The sequence below is a fragment of the Penaeus monodon genome, chromosome 4 (genome assembly GCF_015228065.2).
Source record: "Penaeus monodon isolate SGIC_2016 chromosome 4, NSTDA_Pmon_1, whole genome shotgun sequence".
Lineage (NCBI taxonomy): Eukaryota > Metazoa > Arthropoda > Malacostraca > Decapoda > Penaeidae > Penaeus > Penaeus monodon.
The window spans coordinates 39317040-39337039 of NC_051389.1; positions in this window are offsets into that span (position 1 = coordinate 39317040).

Here is a 20000-nt window from a genome sequence, read left to right on the forward strand (position 1 = left end):
TTTTTTTAAAAAAACCCCTTTTTTTTCTTAAGCCTCCGGGGCTAGTACAGTGGGAAAAAAAAACGTGTGGAACCCTCTCATCCGAGGGGTCGGCGGTTTTCGCGGCCCCGCCCCCCAGGGCGCGAGAAAAGTTTTCAATTTTTCCCGCCCGGAGTTTCCACTGCTGTGAATGGGCCACCACGGGGGGGGTAAAGGGGGGACTAGGTTTTTTCAGCCGAGTCGGCAGCAACCAGTGTTGACACCCACGTTGAGCGAGTCGGCATTAGTCGGACCAACAGGCCGGGCTCCCCCTCCATGCATAGCTTTCGGGCGAGGGCCTTTAAGCTTTTTCGGGGCATATCGGGACTTTATCCCTTTATCTAGTTCTTTTATTATTGCCCCTGATGAAATTAAGCAAATAAAATGCGAAAAAGGGCCTTTCGGCATATTCGTGTTTTTTTTCTTGTATTTTCCCTTCGTTTGTTTTCTACTTCGCAAATTCTGTTTTCGGGACATTCCCACCACGTGTGTTTTCTTTTAACAACGGATAGCAGGAAAACGGGAAATACTCTCAACACGGACGGGAAAAAGCTCCAAAAAAGCATTTCAGGAAAAACCGCATGAAGGTTTTCTGGAAGGAGTGCGTGGAAGGAAGCAGGTTCTTTCCCTTCGTAAGCGCCAACCCCCCGCATCTCAAAGGTAAGTCTCACCCGTTTTCCTAAACAGTGCTAAGTGTTTAACCTGAAGGAAGGATTAGTGAGGGGCATCGAAGAGGTGGGAGGACGCTAAAGGGAGCCGCCTTCCCGGGGGGGTCCCACCCTTCCCCACATCGACTCGTTTTCTCCCGTCCCTTGGGAAAAAAGGAACGAATCTAACAGAAGGGCCGGAGACATAAGAAGATTGCTTTGAGGATGCTTGTACTAGTAGCGAGTGGTCCTGAAGTGGGGTTGCGTGATGGAACTTTGATAGAAAAAAAAAAAAACTGTCCACACAAAAAACCTCTCCACAAGGGGACCCAAAGGGCCAAAGCCTTTGTCCTTTTAGGTTTTAAAAATTTCGTCCACTGGTACTCTTAGTAAAAAGGTTGGCTGACTTTATCGAGGTCCCAATTTTACCGCAGAAAAACTTCTTCTCTTGCTATTGAGAGAGGGATTTTCCTGAAGCAAGTTGTGGACCTTGTTGCAGTCCCGCCAGCCACAGAGACGTAAAGCCTGCCATTTTCCTGCTAGGTACATTAAGGGCTCTACAGGAACTTGGCAGAGGGGACGATCCGTTTCTTGGTCATTGCTCCGGCTGATTAAGGGTGGCGGTAATCGTAATCATTAATAGTAACCGATTATGGTCAATAACAATGGAAAATACTGCTTCCTCGTATGGTAATCTATTTACCGGGGAAAAAGCCAGGACAGGAAAAACATGCAGGAAGGGGGCCCCCAAGTTTTTCCCTAGAGTTTAATAGAGGCAGAAAGAGGATCCTAAAAAAGGTTTTTTTTCAGGAAAAGGGAAAGTCTTTTTGCTGCAATCTTGCTCGAGGAGACACCACGCACGCCGACGATCCGTGGGAACAAAAAAACCCACAAAAAAAAAAGAAAGGAAAAAAAACCCCGTCCAGACCTATCACCAACGGGGGAACCGGGGTGCCCCCACCACCACCGGTTTTAGCAAAGGAAGCTTTGCAGAAACCTCTCCTCGAGCGCCTTAAAACTCCATTCAAGCGGTTTTGTCATCTATCAAAAAAAACCCACTGATATGATGGGGCCCAAAACTGGCAAAAAAAAAAAAAACGGTTCGGGATGAGATGCAAAAAAAGCTGGTTAGCTTTGGAAGTCAAATCAAAAACGTGGCCGATTGGGACGGGGGCCATCGAAGCTGCAGAAAAGAACGCTGACCCAGGAAATGGGACGAGGATGAAAACTACCGCTGCCGAGAGATGATTTATGGTCGCCCACTCAATCCGCCTCTGCCGTGGAGTTTTTGGCCCATTTCGGAAATTCCCGAGGGACGTGGGAGTACGAGCAAAAATCCAAGGACCTTGCTAATGGGGCTCAACCTCTGTCACAGCCAGTCCTTGCCCAGCTGTTTTATTGGAAGGGGAACCCTCGAGGGCTGACCGCTTACCGGAAAAACAATCGTGGGGGGAATAAATGTTAGTTTTGGGCTTCTCCTTTACGTAGATGGACATTCCTTGCTGTAAGTTTACAACACCAAAGAAAAACAACAGAAAACCTTCAAAAGAAAACTCCCTCCCACAAGGGACTAAAAATTGCCAGTACACACCCCTCCAATTTTACAGTTCACCACCGAAAGGAAGAGAAATGAAACAGCTTCCTTCCTCGGGACAACCCCTAATCCATAGAAGAAACCCTGGACGGCCCGGTGTTTTCTCTGTATTACAGGAAGCCCACTAATAAAGATTGATTTTCATAACATTATTTTTTTCTGCCCCACCAAAACAGTCGAAGTAGGGCCCGTTGGTTCAATTGGTGTTTTTTTTCTTTCCGAGGGCACTTAGAAATTCTGCAGCCCGAGTTTCCTGGGAGGAGGGAAAAAAAATTGCAGCTCGTTCAGTCAAAACACCAATTCCAGCGCCCCCACCCGTTTTTACCCTCGCGCCTGCTTCAGGCCCCCACCCTTCGGACGCAAAAAGCGGAAAAAAGATTCATGGACTACATCAAGAGGGGACGCCCACCAGAATTATCATCCCTCACTCAAGCTGGCAGAAAAAACATCTTAGAAGGCCCTGGTGGGCCACACTTATGAAAGATAAACTACCACCTCTGGCTCAAAAGATCCGGGGAGACATCGTCAGGGAAAAAAGAGATCAAGACCACAAAACAAAAACTCCGCAAGCCAGGTGGTTATAGCATTTTAACCTTGTGGTGGCTGCGATAAGGTATATACATAGATGAGGAGGGACAGGGGGGACGTGGCCCTCCATGAAAAAAAACAAACGTAAAAAGATTCGACCAGCAACCGCAGCGCCCTACGGGGCCCGGGGGGACACGACAAGAGGGAGCGCCTTCGTTGTTTCCACGTCGACTCCGGGAGGCCATCTCCCCAAGGTGGTTCCCCAGGGCCCTCCCATTTATTAAAAAACAAAGGTAAGCGGCGTTTTTTCACACACAACAAACTAACAAACTTTCAACACCAAAAAAAACAGGGAGCCCACGAAAAAACTAGCCCCAAGGGTCGTCCCCCGCACACCCTGAATTACCGGACGTGACCGGGGACCGGCCCTAGTGGCCTTGTTATAATATAACCTCCTTATGTAGCCTTCTAGTCTTTATTTGCCCTGATGAAGCAAATAAAATGAGAAAAAAGGCCCTTCGGGCTTATTTTTCGCGTGTTTTTGTTTTCTTCCCTTTCCTTCGCTGTTTCTACTCGGCAAAAAAAAACATGGGGAAATATACAGACCTTTTTATGTACTTTTTTACCATGGACTATACCAACATATAACAATAAATGTAAACATTAACATGGAAACATAAAAAACCCGTGCACAGATGCACTGCATACACATTAATCGTATACGTGCATACGTGCCTGTATTAAAATTTTAGAACCCACGCTTTTTCTTTTGCTATTCTTGCTACACCCCACACCACACCAAACATATACATGGACAGCAAATAAAAAACCACGCATGCACGCGCACACTATTACACTTGTTGTGCACTTCCATGGCATACGCGCTCATTACCCATGCAACGAAACCATTTGTCTGCAATGGAAGGGGCACATTAACGCCGGCTATACCCCCATGGCAACAACATTTGTCTGCATGAGCGCACATTGATTAATGAGCCCCATGAATTATAATCTGCATAAATTGTAGGTTTTGCAAGCAGAGGGGTTTGACGGAAAAGTTAAGTGGGTGATGTGGGAGAAGGAGGAATTTAGGACGATATTCGAATGGATAAGGAAATGGGGGGTTTGGAGTTTAGAGGAAGTTAGAGGAGGAGATTTTTTTGTATCTGACATTTTTTTTTTTCGAAGAGGTGTCCCGCAATTCCTTAGCAGTTGCTAAGCCTACCGGCATGCACTCTCGGCCGACCGCGTCTGCGGGTTCGCAAAGTAAGCCATCTGGCATTCGATTGAAGTGCCAATGAATTACACTTCATTAATGCATAGTTTGTCTGGAGGAATTCTGTCGAAGGGCTATATACTGTCGCTTTTATGGTAACCATCCCTGATTTAAGTGATGTACTGTACTTACGTACTGGAGGGTTTTGCTGTTCCTTAGCAAATCTACTTGAGGGAAAACTGTAATAACCTTTGCAGTCGGCATTCTATGGGTATGGGCAGGTTGGTGCTTGTCATTTTTTAATGATTTCGTACTTTGGTAGTTTTTTTTCGGGGGAGGTGGGTTGATTAATAGCTATTATTTACCGTTGTTCCATCCTTTTGTGGCCCTCTCGATGAGCATTGGGACCATATAAACTTATTTAGCATGGGTAATGGAGCCTAGTATTTCTAGTTGGCACTTTCTGGCATTCCTTTATTTTAAAAAAAAGGGACAAATGCATAGTCCAAATATTGGAATGTTTATAGACTTGGGGGGGAGACGTTTGGATGAACCATTATTTCTATTTTGGTTTGAATATAATCTCCATATATTCACGACTTTTTTTCTCTCTTATGTAGCACTATCAACAGATCACCTCTGATTCATCATTTTTAGCACTTGTTATCACTGAACCTAACCACGATACCTCTCTTAACTTTTATTCCCATATATATATATATATATATTATATATATATATATATATATTATATATATTATATTATTAATAATATATATATATATATATATAAATTATTTATATAAATATATATATTTTATTATGTATGATGTTTGGTGTGTGTGTGTGGTGTGTTGTGTGTGTATGGTTGTATTATATATATATATACTATATAATATATTATATATATAATATATATATATAATATTATAATATATATATTATATATATATATATACATAATATTGCACATAAATGTGTGGTGTTCCTTCTATTTGCCTGGCTCCAATTTCTCCATAACACTCCATTTTACCCCCTTTTACACGGGACTGAGAGCCATATCCTGCATGAAATATAAGGGGAAAAGATACAGTCAGGTGAATTTTCGGTTTTCCCATACCTGAGATCAGTTTCATTTATTATTTAAGTATGAATTTTCTGTACATCTCTCTCTTCTTTTTATTTATAGTGCCTTTGTTAGTTCAGCTAATTCTCTAATCTGGTCCCTGTTTGAGAATAATACTTGGTCCCATGACCCCTAGACGGTTATTTGCATAGCGCTTTATTTTCTACCGAAAGCTTGTAGAGGCTTTGCTTGTCATTCTTCTTCTTTTTCAAGTGGCAGCTTCTTTTAGATGTGATTGAACGTTTGTTGATTTAGTCAATGTTGAGATATTCGTCGCTGAGTAATGAATATCTGTTTGGATGTTAACAAACAAAAAACGTAAATCCTGTCCTTCTGGTCTTCACAGTTAGCTAAACGTTGTGCTGTGGTTTTGGTTAGTTTGATTCCATTGTTCCCTTCTGAGTGTATTTAATTTGCCCTCGGATTGGCGCTGCCCAAAATTTTACTTTGGTATTAATAACTTTCCACAATGGTTTCTCCTTCTCCTCTTTTTACCTATTTTTGGCATTCCCCCCCAAAAAACTTTTGTGGAACATAGAGTTTTACCTCTCTCCTGAAGTACAAAAAATGATCCTCTTCCCCCATAGCAGAACTCTCTCTTAAAATTCATCCACTGTGACTAGCAGGTTGGGCTATCCTTGACAATCTTTTAAATTGTACCTATTTTGCTTTAAGTTTTAAGAAAAAAAAAATTTATACTGAAAGCCACTCTTTCGCTTACCCTATAAATTCCACATCTTCTTCTCTCTCACTATTTGTGAGCTTACCTACCTCTAAATTTCCGTGCTTTGCTACCCAGGGTTTACCTCTCCAAGAGAACATGATTCCCCATCATTGAGTATCTTCTTTTTTCCTTCGCCTAGTCTTCTACGTCATTGGTCCTCAACATCCCGGTTAATGAAAGAGATTCTTCAGTTGATGCTACAGTAAAGTCGGATTCGTTCCTCATTGTCCTTACCTTAACATCTGCAGGTTTATCAACGGTGGTCGGTTCGGTCTTTACCCCTCTGTTTTCCAAGGCGATCCTTATCACCGCCATAATCATGAGACAAATCCTAGATGACGCGTCTGGGGCAAATGATGGCCAATTGAACTCTGAATTTGTGCAGTCCGTAAAATTTTTTAGATTGAGTAGTAGACACGACCGAGTACCACCTTACCTACTGGCTTAGTGTATCTTGTGAGAAGGGAGTTATAGTCGGATGTCCCGATAAGCCAACCTCCAGCATGGTTTGGTCCTGTCTAGTGTAGGGCTTATGAACAGCCACTGCTTAGGCACTCACTACAACCAGGGTATTCTCCAAACTGAGCATGGGCTTGAGGATCAGAGTATAATATATTATATATATATATATTAAATTATATATATAATAAATATATGAATATATAGATATAAGAATATAACATATTTAAGTATTACTTTTGATAATTCATTTATGGCGTATGCAGTGCAGACATAGTTGTTAGTCCAACACAAACAAAACTAAAAAAAATTCCAAAAAAAACCTCACTTTAACCCTTTACTTATACGCATAAAAAGGTATCAGTTTTATGCGACAGATGCAAGCACCACCAAATTAACTGTTCAAGTATGCCATCTGCATATGTATATAATATTATATATATTATATTAGATATATATATATATTAATATATATTATATATAATGTATATAAACATAAATACCATAGTGTCACAATCACATCCCAAATATATTGAGTGTATCACACCTAATATATGTGACACACACATTTGTACATATATGTAACAACATACTTATGACTATACATCACACGTTATCATATATATTGAAAAAACAGCATACATATGCTTCCCCGCACTCCATATATGTATGTATACACCTGTACATGCATTTCAAATAGTGCACTGGAGATGCACGTCCTATTATAATATTGTAAATATATATACTATATTTATATATATATAATAGATATATTATATAGCTATATATATATTTATATATATGCACATATATATGATATCCATACATACACACTCATTACACATATACACCCAAAAAAAATGCATATATAGACAATAACCCAACACACTCCTAACATATCCATAGTAATACATACAACATATATGCCTACATTCTATATAACACAGATCGTACACAAAAAATGTTCACACATACACCAAAAATATATACCATATACATCCAGTAACACCCGATACAGGGTCCCGGTCGTCAATTCGGTGTGCGACCCCGACCTATTGGCTAGTTGTGGCTCCCCCTGTTGCAGGTGTTCATACACACGGGAAAAACAAAGAAGGGCGTGTGTCAATAAAACACCCACGTAAACACTTTCACCCAAAAAACAATCAAAAACATAAAAAAGACAACGACAAACATAGAGCCACGAAAACTGCCAAGGTCGTCCGCACACATAGATTCCAGCGTGACCTGACCCCCCGCTAAGTCCTTGATATTAGACCGTCTAATGGTGCTCTAGATCTTAATCCAGGAACACTCCCGGGCTAAGTAATTGGTACCGTGTCGACACTCTCATCCGATGGTTTCGACGGTTTCCGGCGCCCCACGAAGCCCAGGTGCACATTTTGTCGCCCGGGTTCACTAGCTGTGGCTGGGCACCCGGCGGGTAGGCTAGGTTCAGAACAACAAAAAAAAAAAACCGAGTCAGCCAAGCTGACACACAACGCCACTCTCAGCGGTCGGCTTGGCGAACAGGCCGGGGGCCTTTTCCCTCATGCATGCTCGGGCGAGGCTAAGCTTCGCTATTCGGTACTTATCCGTATCTTCCTTATATGCCCTGATGAAGCATAAATGTCGAAACTGCCTTCGGCATATTCGTGGTGGTTTTTCCTTGTAAAACTTTAAGTACTTCCCTTCGTTGTTCTACTCGCATCTGTTTCGAACATTCCCACACGGTGTGTTTCTTTAACACGTGGCGAGGAACGGGATACTTCACACGACAAAGCTTCCAGCAATCCAGGAACCGCATTGGGTTTCCTGAAGGAGTGCGGTGAGGAGCAGTTCTCGACCCTCGTTGAGCCCCCCCAGCATCTCAAGATGTAAAGTCTCACCCTTTCCTACAGTGCTAAGTTTACCTGAAAGAGGATTATATACATCAAGATGAATCGAAGAAGGTGGAAACGCTAAGGATCCGCCTTCCTGGGGTCCCACCTTCCCCCCATCGCTCTCCTCGTCCTTGGGAAGAAGGACGATCTCAGAGAGCGAGACTAAAAGAGTTGCCTTGAGGTAGCTTTCTACAGTAGCGGTGGTCAACTGGAGTGGTGCGTTGATTAAAAGAAAACTGGTAGTAAACTGTCCACAACCTCTCACAGAGCCCAAAGGCAAGCCTTGTCTTTAGGTTGTAAATTCGTCACTGTCTCTTAGTAAAGGTATGGAGCTGACTTTATCGAGTCCCACTTACCGCCGAAATCTCTCTGCTATTGAGAGAGGCTTCCTGAAGACCAGTTGTGACGCGTGTGCAGTCGCACGCGCCAGAGGACGGTAAGCCTGCATTTCTGCTAGGTACTTAAGGCTCTACACGGGAACTTGGCAGGACGACTCCGTTGTCAATTGCTCAACCGAGCTGATAGGGTGGGCCGTTCGTAATCATTAATATTACCGATTAATGTCAATAAACATGGAAATACTGCTCTCGGATGTAATCTAATTATACCCCATGGAAAGAAGCAGGCAGGAAAACATGACAAGGAGACAGTCCCTATAGTTTTTATAAGCAGCAAGGAGGATCCACAAAGGTTCGGAAAAGGGGAAAAGTCTTTGCTTGCATCTGCTAGGGAGACCACCACGCACGTCCGACGATCCGTGGGACCTCAAACCCACAAAGAGGAAACACCCCTGAGAGACCTATCACCACCGGGTCGGGGTTCACAAAAAACAACACCGTTTAGCAAAGAAGCTTGCAGCACCTCTCTCTCTCGAGCGCCTTAAACATCATCAGCGGTTGTCATCTATCAAACACCACTGATATGATGGCCCAAACTGCAAACGTCGGGATGAGATGCAAAAGCTGGTTCCTATTGCATTAATCACTCTATCCCAACGTGCCGCTTGCCGGGGCCATCGAAGCTGCGACAGAACTGCTGACAGGTATAGGCCGAGGATGAAATCCGCTGCCGAGATGATTATTCGCCTCAATCCGCCTCTGCGGGAGTTGTGGGGGGACGGGGGCCCGTTTTCGCATATCCTGAGACGTGAGTACGAGCAAATCCAGGACTTGCTATGGGCTCAACCATCTGTCAACAGTCCTTGCCCCGCTGTTTATGGACCCTCGAGCTGACCACTACCGGAAATCGTGGGGAATTGTAGTCTGGCTTCCTTACGTAGATGACATCCCTGCTGTACCCACCAGAAACGAACCTTCAAGAACTCCTCCCACAGACTCAAATGCATACAACCCCTCCATAAAACACAGTTCACCCCGAAAGGAGGGAAGAATGAACAGCTTCTTTCCTCGACAACCCCGTAATCCATAGAGACCTGACGCCCGTTGTTCCTTATACAGGAAGCCCCACTAATAAAGATGATTTCATCATTATTCTCTGCCCACAAAAGTCCAGTAGCGGGTCATTGGTTTCTATCTTCCTCCGGCACTTTAGAATCTGCGCCCGGAGTTCCTGTGGAGAGAGGTGATGCAGCTCGTCAGCAACACTTCCAGCGCCCCGTTCCGGGGGCTGGCGCGCCTTGCTCAGCCACGCTTCGACGCAAGCAGAGGGAAAGGGGGATCATGACCTACTCAAGAGGGGCCGCCCACATAGAATTATCATCCCTTCCTCACAGCTGGCAGAACATCTAGAGGCCCTTATTGGTGCCACACTTGGAAAGATAACTCCACCTCTGGCAAAGATCGGAGACATCGTCGGGAAAAGAGTCAGACCACAACAAACCTCGGGGCAGCCAGGTGTTAGCTCCCTTGTGGTGGCTGCGATAAGGTTATACATAGGGAGCAGGACGTGGCCTCCCTGACAACGTATCGCCAGCACCGCAGCGCCCATAACGACGACACGCAAGAGGGGCGCCTTTGTTGTTTCACCGTCGACTCCGACGGGCCCGTCTCCCCAAGTGGTCTCCACCGGCCTCATTCATTAACCAAGGTGAACCGTTGCGGTTTCATCACACACCAACTACACTTCAACACCACAACGGAGCCACGACTAGCCAAGGTCGGTCGCAACACCTTATTAAACAACGACGTGCCCCTGACCGCCTCGTGCTGTATATTACCTCTATGTTAGCTCTAGTCTTATAATGGCCCACTGATGAAGCATAAAATGGAAAGACTTCGGGGCATATTCTTCGCGTGTTTATCCTTGTCTTCCCATTTGCCTAAATAGATGTTTAAACAATAAACTAAACTTAACTCGAACATTGGAAAATACAGACTTTATGTACTTTTACACATGACTATACACATACATATACTGTTACAATACATGGACAATACCTGCACGATTCCCGGCATACCATTAATCGTATACGTGCATACGTGGCCTGGTATTAATTTAGACACGCATCCTTTGCTATTCTTGCATACACCCCACACACATACATGGACAGCAATAAACACGCAATGCACGGCGCACACTATCACCTGTGCACTTCCATGCATACCGCTCAACCCTGCACGACATTTGTCTGCATGAGCGCACAACTACGCTCTCCAATGCAACGACCTTTGTCTGCATGTCGCACATGATAATGGCCCATGAATTTAATCTAATCTGCATAAATTTGTGGTTTGCGCAGAGGGATGCGGAAGTAAGTGGTTGATGGTGGGAGGCGAGGATTTAGGACGATATTCGAATGGGTAAGATGGGGTTTGGGTTTTGAGGAAGTTAAGAAAGGAGATTTTGTATCTGCATTTTTTCGAGAGGTTTCGCATTCCTTAGCTGGTTGCTAAGCCTACCGAATGCACCCTCGCACGCGGCGTCTGCGGGTCCAGGTAAGCATCTGTGCACTCGTGAGTGCCAATGAATTACACTTCTTAATGCATAGTTTGTCTGGAGGATGTCTGTCGAAGGGCTATTACTTGTCCGCTTTATGGTACCATCCCTGATTTAGGATGTACTGTAACTTACGTACTGGAGGTTGACGTTTCCTTAGCAATCTACTTGGGGAAAACTGTAAATAAACCTTTGGCAGTCGGCGCATTCTATGGGTTCTCGGGGCATGTGTGCTTGTCTTTTTTATGAGTTCGTGCTTTGTGGTAGTTTTTTGGGGGAGGTGGGGTTATTAATAGCTATTATATTACCCCGAATTGTTTTACCATAAACTTTCTGTGGCCCTGCTCCGATGACATTGGGAACCCTACTAACTTACTTAGCATGGGGGGGTTTTTTTTTTTTATGGAGCCTAGTATTTCTGTTGGGCGACGTTTCTGGCATTCCCTTTTAGTTTAAAAGGCACAAAATGCTAGTCCAATATTGGATGTTTAATTGACTTTGTGGACGTTTTGGATGAACTATTATTTCTATTTTGGGGTTCGAATATAATCTCTATATATCACGCATCTTATCATCTCTTTGTAGCAACTATCACGATCCTTCTGATATTCATCATTTTTACACTTGATTATAAAACTAATCTACAACTACCACGGATCCTCTCTTAAATCATTCCATATATATATATATATATATATAATATTATTATATATAAAAAATATATATATATATATTATATATATATATGTATATAATAGATATATTATAGTATTTATATACATATATATATATATATATATTATTATATTGTGTGTGTGTTTGTGTGATGTGCGTGTGTGTGTGGTGTGTGTGTGTGGTGTGGTGTATGTCTTTTACGTATTATGTTATAATATCTATATATCTATATTATATATATATATATATATAATATATTATCTACATATATGCACATAAATGTTGTGTGTCCTTCTAGGTTGCTCTGGCATCAAATTTCTCCTAACACTCCATTTACCACCACCCCCTTTTCCGGGACTGAGAGCCATATCCCTTCCTGAATATAAGGGAAAGAATCAGTTCAGGGTGATTTTTCCGTTCCCTTCCTGTGTTTTTCTGGCACTATAGAATGGCTGCCTCCAAGGATAAAAGGTCCCCTCCACCCTTATTCTATTTATCCTATAGTGGGGCCCACTGCCCCACTCTGGGTCAAGTGACCTTATCTATAGTGACTCACTTCAACACTCCTCCAGGCCAGAACCCCACTTTTGAATGCAACTCTCTCTCTCTCCTCTCTTTGTCTCTCTCTCTCTCTCTCATCCTCCTCTCTCTCTCTCGTCTCTCCTCTCTATTTTCTTCTATCTATCTATCTATCTATCTATCTATCTATCTATCTTATATATATATTATATATATATTATATATATATATATATACTATATATTTTCTTTTAAACGGTAGGTTCCTGTCTGAGGAAACCGCCGTGTCACAGCATGATACTTAATTGTAGTTTTTCTGCTGTGATGCTCTTGGATGAGTTACGTGGGTAGGGTCCCCAAGTTTCTCTTTTCACGGAAGTGCCGTGGTTCTTTTTTTAGGGAATCATTCTCTCTATTTTAATCCGGGAGCTTGGACCAAACAGCTGATTGGGCTGGCTTGGCCACCCCGGGCTTAGGTAGGCATAGGGGTGAAGTTCCTTGCCCAGGCACAACGCTCGGCCGGTGAACTCGAGCCCTCACTCACTCGGATTGCCGTCGTGCAGTCTGGATTCCGACGTTCTAACCATTCGGCCACCCGCGTCCCCATATTATATATATTAATATATATATAATTAGACTAGATATATATATAATATTATATATATTGTTATATATATTTATATATATATATGATATATGTATATATATATATTTCATATATATATATAAATATATATTATATATGTTGGGTAGTGTGTGTGTGTGTGTGTGTGGTGTGTGTGTTGTGTGTGTGGCCAAATCTACACAGATATCTATATTGCATATATATAGGAAGATAGATACATGGGATCAGATAGATATACATACACACAAAATACATACAATACATATATATACATCATTGTATACATAGATTTACATTTATATAATTCATATTACCTATGTTTTTAACACACCACACATATTATATATAAATATATTATATAGATAGATATAGTATCTTATACTATATATACATATAATATTATATATTATTTATATGTGGTGTGTGTACTGTATGTATGTAAGATAATATTATCTATATATTATATCTATCTGCATTATATCTCTATATATATCTGTATGTTGTAGAATTACACCCACTCGACAAGGAAGATCCATATATTAGATTATATATTGGTATATATTGTCTATATGTATCTTATACTCATATATATGTTTTTTAATAGAATTATATATTATTATTATATATATATTAGGTATATATTATCTATATATATAGTATATACATGTTGGTGTGTGTGTTTGTTTTTGGTGTGTGTGTTGTCCACACACACACACCCCTTAATCACAGAAGCAGCCCACTTCGCACCTTCCACTCCTGAGCCTAGTTTACCTAGGTACCTTCCAGGTGACCCCTTCTTCTCCCCCCTCGGCAAGCCCCGCGCTACATTCTCCTGCTCGGCAGAAGGTCCAGCCTGCGACCGCTTCACTTTGAGCGAATAAAAGAAAGCCGAAAGCCACTTTCATTAGCATCTCTCGTGTCGCTCACACACACACCTGGTGTATATATATATAAAAATATTAAATATCTAATATATTATATATATATATATAGCTATATATAAAATTATACATATATATAGCATTATATCTATTATATATCTATTATATCATATAATATTAAAATATATGTTTGTGTGTTGTGTGTGGGTGGGTGTTTTTTGTGTGTGTGTGTGTGTGTACTATATTGTCTCTAAATATACTATCTCTCTATCTATCGTCTATACTCTCTCATGTACTGTGTGATGTGTGTGTGTGTGATGTGTGTCTTGTTGTGTGTGTGTGTGGTGGTGTGTGTGTGTTTTCTTTCTCTTCCCCTCTTACTATTATCTATATATTATATAAGAACTATGTGTGTGTGATAAAAGATAGTGTGTAGTGTGTGTGTTTGTGTGTGGGATGTGTCATCTATGTATATCTATCTCTCTCTATCTCTATATATTTTTCTATATGTCTCTCTCTCTCTGTGTGTGTGTGTGTGTGTTTGTGTGTGTGTGTGTGTGGTGTTGTGTGTGTGTGTTTTGTGTGTGTGTGTGTGTGTGTGTGGTTTGTGCGTGCTATATGTATTATATATATATATATATATTATATTATATATGTATATTTATATATATTTCTATACATATTATATAGACACACACACATCAAACTTGTATTATATATATATATTTTTATATAATATATATATCTATATATTTATTATATACATATCTACATTACCTATCTATATATATATACTATATATATATGTATAGATTATATATCTATATATATTATATATATCTTTATATATATATGTCTGTGTGTGTGTGACGTGTGTATTTGTTTGAATACGACATATTATATTTATATACATACATATACTACACCAGCCCCTACATACCAACAACTTTGTCGTAGACACGACAGCGGCGCGACATCCACAGGCTCTCCCCGCCTCATGACGTCACGCTCTTGTGTAACGATCGCACATCCTTTCCTTCCACCTTCCAGTACAGTCGCACCCTTGGGAGTCTTCCTTGGGTTCAGACCTGTATAAAAGAGGTCGCCTGCGAGGACAGATAGACAGCCGACAGCAGCGGAACCGTGCTGTCAGTTGTACCATTCTCATCTCTGCGCAATATCTACAACAACAAGCAGGAAAGCTTGTTTCACCTGTCGCTGTCCAGATTTTCGGCATCGTGCCTACGCAGACTTTTCTTCGTGCCTCTACTTAAACCCTCTTTCGGACTTCGCGTCCCCCATCGTTACTAGTAGATAGATGGTAGTGTATTTTGTTTGTGTTGTGTGTTGTGTGTGTGTGTTGTTGTGTGTGTGTGTTCGTGTGTGCTAGTATTCGTGTGTGCGTGTGTGTTCGTGTGGGTGTGTGTTTGTGTGTGTTTGTGGTGTGTTGGTGTGTTGTGTGTGTGTGTGTGTGGGCATACGTTAATGGTATAATATTATATATAATATATATAATATATATATATATATATAAAATTTATAACAACGCAACCACACACCCACACACTCAACACACCCTCACACCATCACACACACACACAACACCACACACACCACACACACGCACCTGTCCCACCCATATATATTATATATTATATAGATATATATATTACATACTATGTACGACATATATGTATATGTGTGTGTGTGGTATAGTATATATAATTATATATACTATATATCTCCTAAGTATCTATACATATTATATCTATATCTAATAACAAAAAAATACAAATATTATATTATCATTACCACTACACACCCACCCCACCTTCCGTTTTTATGTGGTTTTGTGGTGTATGGTGTTGGGGTAGTTGTGTGTGTGTGGGTGTGTGTGTGTGTGTGGTGTGTTTGTGTGTGTGTGTGTGTGGTGTGTGTTTGTGTGTTGGGTGTGTGTGTGTGTTGTTTGTTATATTATATATATCTATTCACTATTATTCTATTATATTATTATATCTACGATACACCACAAATGCATATATCTATATGCATGAATATAGCATTTTTTTCCCACACAACCCACCACACACACACAACCCACCACACACCACACAACCCAACACACATATATATATATATATATATATATATATATTATATTATTATATCAATGTATATATTGTATGTATATTCTGTAATATATATATATATTTATATATTTAAAAATCTTCCTCCATATATATATATCTTATCATTCATATATATACTCTATCTATATATAATGTGGTGTGTGTGATGTGTGTGTGTGTGTGTGTGTGGTGTGGTGTGTGTGGGTGTGGTGTGTGCCTGTTTGGTGTGTGTGTTAAATGTATAATGTGTATGTACTATATAGAGATCTCTATTAATTACAATTACTCTATTACTTATATATATTTGTGGTGTGTGTGGTGGTGTGTGTGTGGTGTGTGTGAAAAATGTTTGTGTGTGTGTTTTTACTTTAATCATAACTATGTGTCATATATATTATATCTACAATAAATATGTATATATATCTTTTACATTATATACTATTTTAAGTAATAGATGGAGGTAGTAGAGTAAGTTGCATTTGATATATATTTTTTATGTATCATCTTATAATATATAAGTATATGTTATATATATATTATCTATATATATATATATATATATATATAACTGGTAATATATAACACACCCACATGCCACATACACACAAACGTGGATGTGAATAAAATTAGTTAACGATGTATTAGTGATGTGATGGTTGTATAATGTGTTTTGTAAATAATGAATAAGAAAAAAGAAAAGAATAAGATGTAAAGAATAGAAAATAAAAAAGATAGATGAAAAAAAAAAAATAAAAAGAAGCTAAGAAAATAAATGAGTTCGTGGCAAAGAGTGTGTGATTGTGTGTGTGTGTTGTGTGTTATTGTGTGTGGTGGTGTGTGTGTGTGGTGTGTGTGGGTGTGTGTGTGTGTGTGTGTGCTTTTGTGGTGTGTTTTTGTTTGGTGTTTTGGTGGGTGTGTGTGTGTGTGTGTGTGTTTTTTGTGTGTTTTTGTGTGTTTGTGTGTGTGTCTTCTATCTACTCTTCTATCTCTCTACTCTCTTCTCTCTCTATATCTTCTCTCTGTCTCTCTTCTCTCTATAATTCTCTCTCCTTACTCTACATGCCTGCCACCTCTCTGTTACTCTATGTGGCTTATGTCTCGCTCTGGTGTTCTCTCTATCTCTCTCTATATATTTATCTATATCTCTCCTCTCTGGTGTGATGTGTTTGTGTGTGTGTGTGTGTGTGTGTGTGTGTCTGTTTGTGTGGTGTGTGGGTCTGATGTGTGGTGTTGTGTGTGTTGTGTGTGTGTGTGTGTTGCGTCTGGTCTGATCATGTCTGTCTGTCTGTTGTGTTCCGAGCGGGCCGGTATTCTTTACTTTATTTCATTGTACCTTTAACTTAATTTTTTATCTAATGTTAACATTCCCCAACAATTATCAAGAAGACCGACATGGGGTAAAAAAAGCAATTGACGCAATGGCCAATTAATCTCAAATGGTATCTAGAGAGTATACACACACCCATAGCACATTTTAGCAAAATCCCCGAGTATTCGAAAGTGATGTATTTTTGTTAGTCAAATTCCTGGTAAGAAAGAGTATACCACAAAACAAGACTCTTTGGCGGCAATTCATTTAAGAAGTCATTAGAAAGCTTTCGAGTCTTACATTTGACATTTAGTGAACGATTTTTGCGGTTATTAGCTTATTTCCTTCCGCGACCTTTTGTCATTAATCTTCAGTAAGAGAGGCTTTGAAGCGTACTTAGTGTAAATAAAGAAAAGTCAAATGCATTTGCGGATAATTTTTGCAGCCCACGAAATTGAACTTTGCTGCTCTTTCAGTTAACCACCTGGTTTTGGACGTTCCGCAGAAGCTTCTAACTTTTCCATCCTGGGTCTGATACTTTACTGGAATTATAGTCCTGATACTTAATCTTTTTTGGAGAACTACCTGTAAGCGAGTTTTAAAGAAAGGTTACTTTGCACTATCGAATCAGTAATACCTCAAGATTTGTCAGGGTGTTCTTTCCCATGAGGTCCAAAATACAACTAATATCTCCATAATATACCATGGCTGAGCTCCCCCATTAGTCCTACTAAGCGATTTATTTGCTCTTTTGAAAAACACGAGGAGGGGGCCATCCTTTAACCCAATGGCAGAGAAGTAACTCATCATGTTCCATTTGGTGTGAGAAAGCAGTTTTAGGACAAAACCGCAGAAGTTAATGGAATTTGATGATAACCCCTGGCGCATGTCTAATGATGAGAAAAGTCTCTTCTACTTTAGACTCTCCTCAAATATAAATCTAATATTTGTGCAAGTGGAATATCTGTCACCTCGATCACTTTGTTTAGGGCACGAAAATCTAAACTAGTCTAAGGGTTTTGTCTTTTCTTATTACAGTGACAAGAGGACAATTGGTATGGGTGATTCTAGAAAACCCTAATTAATCCCTTTCTCTCTAACCTGTCCTCAAATCTGGGCTTGATTTCCTCCCGATACTTGTTGCAGGAATGTGGGTATGGCCTTTAATACCTTGGCGTCCTACTGTTCAGAATGTCATGGCAGAAATATGAGTTGCGACAGTAAGAGGTTTCATCTTTAAGTGAAATGCTTTGTCCATACTTACTGGACGACAGCATTTGCCAGTACTTGGTTTTCTTTAAACCTTGTTGCAGGTCGGAAACAAAGGTAGTTACTTGCTCTACTTATTTCTCTTCACAGGAGAAGATTTCATCAGTGCACCAACTATGACATTCCTCCATTGATGTTGGATTTACTTGATTTTTTGTGGAAAAGTTATTCCTTCCTAACCTGTTACATTCCCCATTGGGCAATCTGTTTTAGTTACCATCACTGGTTAGACGTTTAATATGGGATGGGACCAATAACTCAATCCTTCTTGTTTTCATCAACTGTAGCCACCACTTTTCACAACAAGTTGCTATTTTAAAATGCTCTCGTTGTTATGACAGAGTCCTGATATATTGCTCTCTAAAGAGCTCCTGCTTGACAACTTCCTGACTACCATCCCTACCATCCGCCTGAAACCCGTCAACCACCTGAGATGTAGCAAGCATGCTGACAAGGTTCTGAGAGTGACCTTCCCTGTGGTGGTAATTCTCGAACATATTTTCATCAGAATCATTTTAAAATATATGCTCCAATTTCATCTGCTCCAATGTCAGAGTAAACTCTACAACGTGGTTGAAAAAAAAAAAAAGCGAGCTAGATGTAGTATAGCCTTGCAGGTTCCTTGGTTTTATTTTATGTGCATATAACGGCACTTTGACAAACTCTACCTTATGGGAAAGAATAAATCTGACCCCGATAATTCTCTCTTGTATATCCACATCCTTACTACAAACAATGATGAGTCAAAGGAATTTTATCTAATCCACATTGATTGGTGGAAAACCCAAACCCATGATGTTGTAACATAGACCCATCTTAGCTAGATAGGACATCACCTTGTCGTTGTATAGTCCCTTGTTTTCGAGCTGGCATATGGATTCATGCACTAAGGATACTCGGCAACTATCTCTCGAGGCGTGGCTTCGAATCCCCGCCGCTGCCACCACTGTGGTGGTTTTCCGAGCGGCTGTAGGCTTTAACTTCTTTTTTATCCATGTTTAACGTTCCACAATTATGGTAAACTGCTAACCCTGACTTTTGGAGAAGTGTCAGGTCTCCAGTAATGGGATTCATTGATATCAAGAGGAAACTTGAAGATTTGTTTTCATTCTTATTTATTGGGTTATTCAATTTGCCTTAATCCCCCCCCCTGGGTTGTATGAGTTTTCGCAAGTAAACTTTGGAAGATCTGTCCTAAATAATTGTTCGAGTACTCACCGAGTTCAGATTCACATAGTGTTGGTTCTGCTCCTGAGACTGTGACTTTTCGTCCACATATTTTGTCACTCAGCCTGGCATCAAATCATATATTTCTCTTTCTTTTCATTGGGTTCTTGTCCCATACACATTTCTTCATTGGTTTTTTACTTGTCCAATGACCATATCCTTGATTAAGACCGCCTACACCAACAACAGTACTCCGGCTGTCCACGTTTGTCCCTTTCCCCTCTGTCCTGCCGGTCAAAATAGCTATTACTTGTGTCCCACTTCGAACCGATAGGTCATG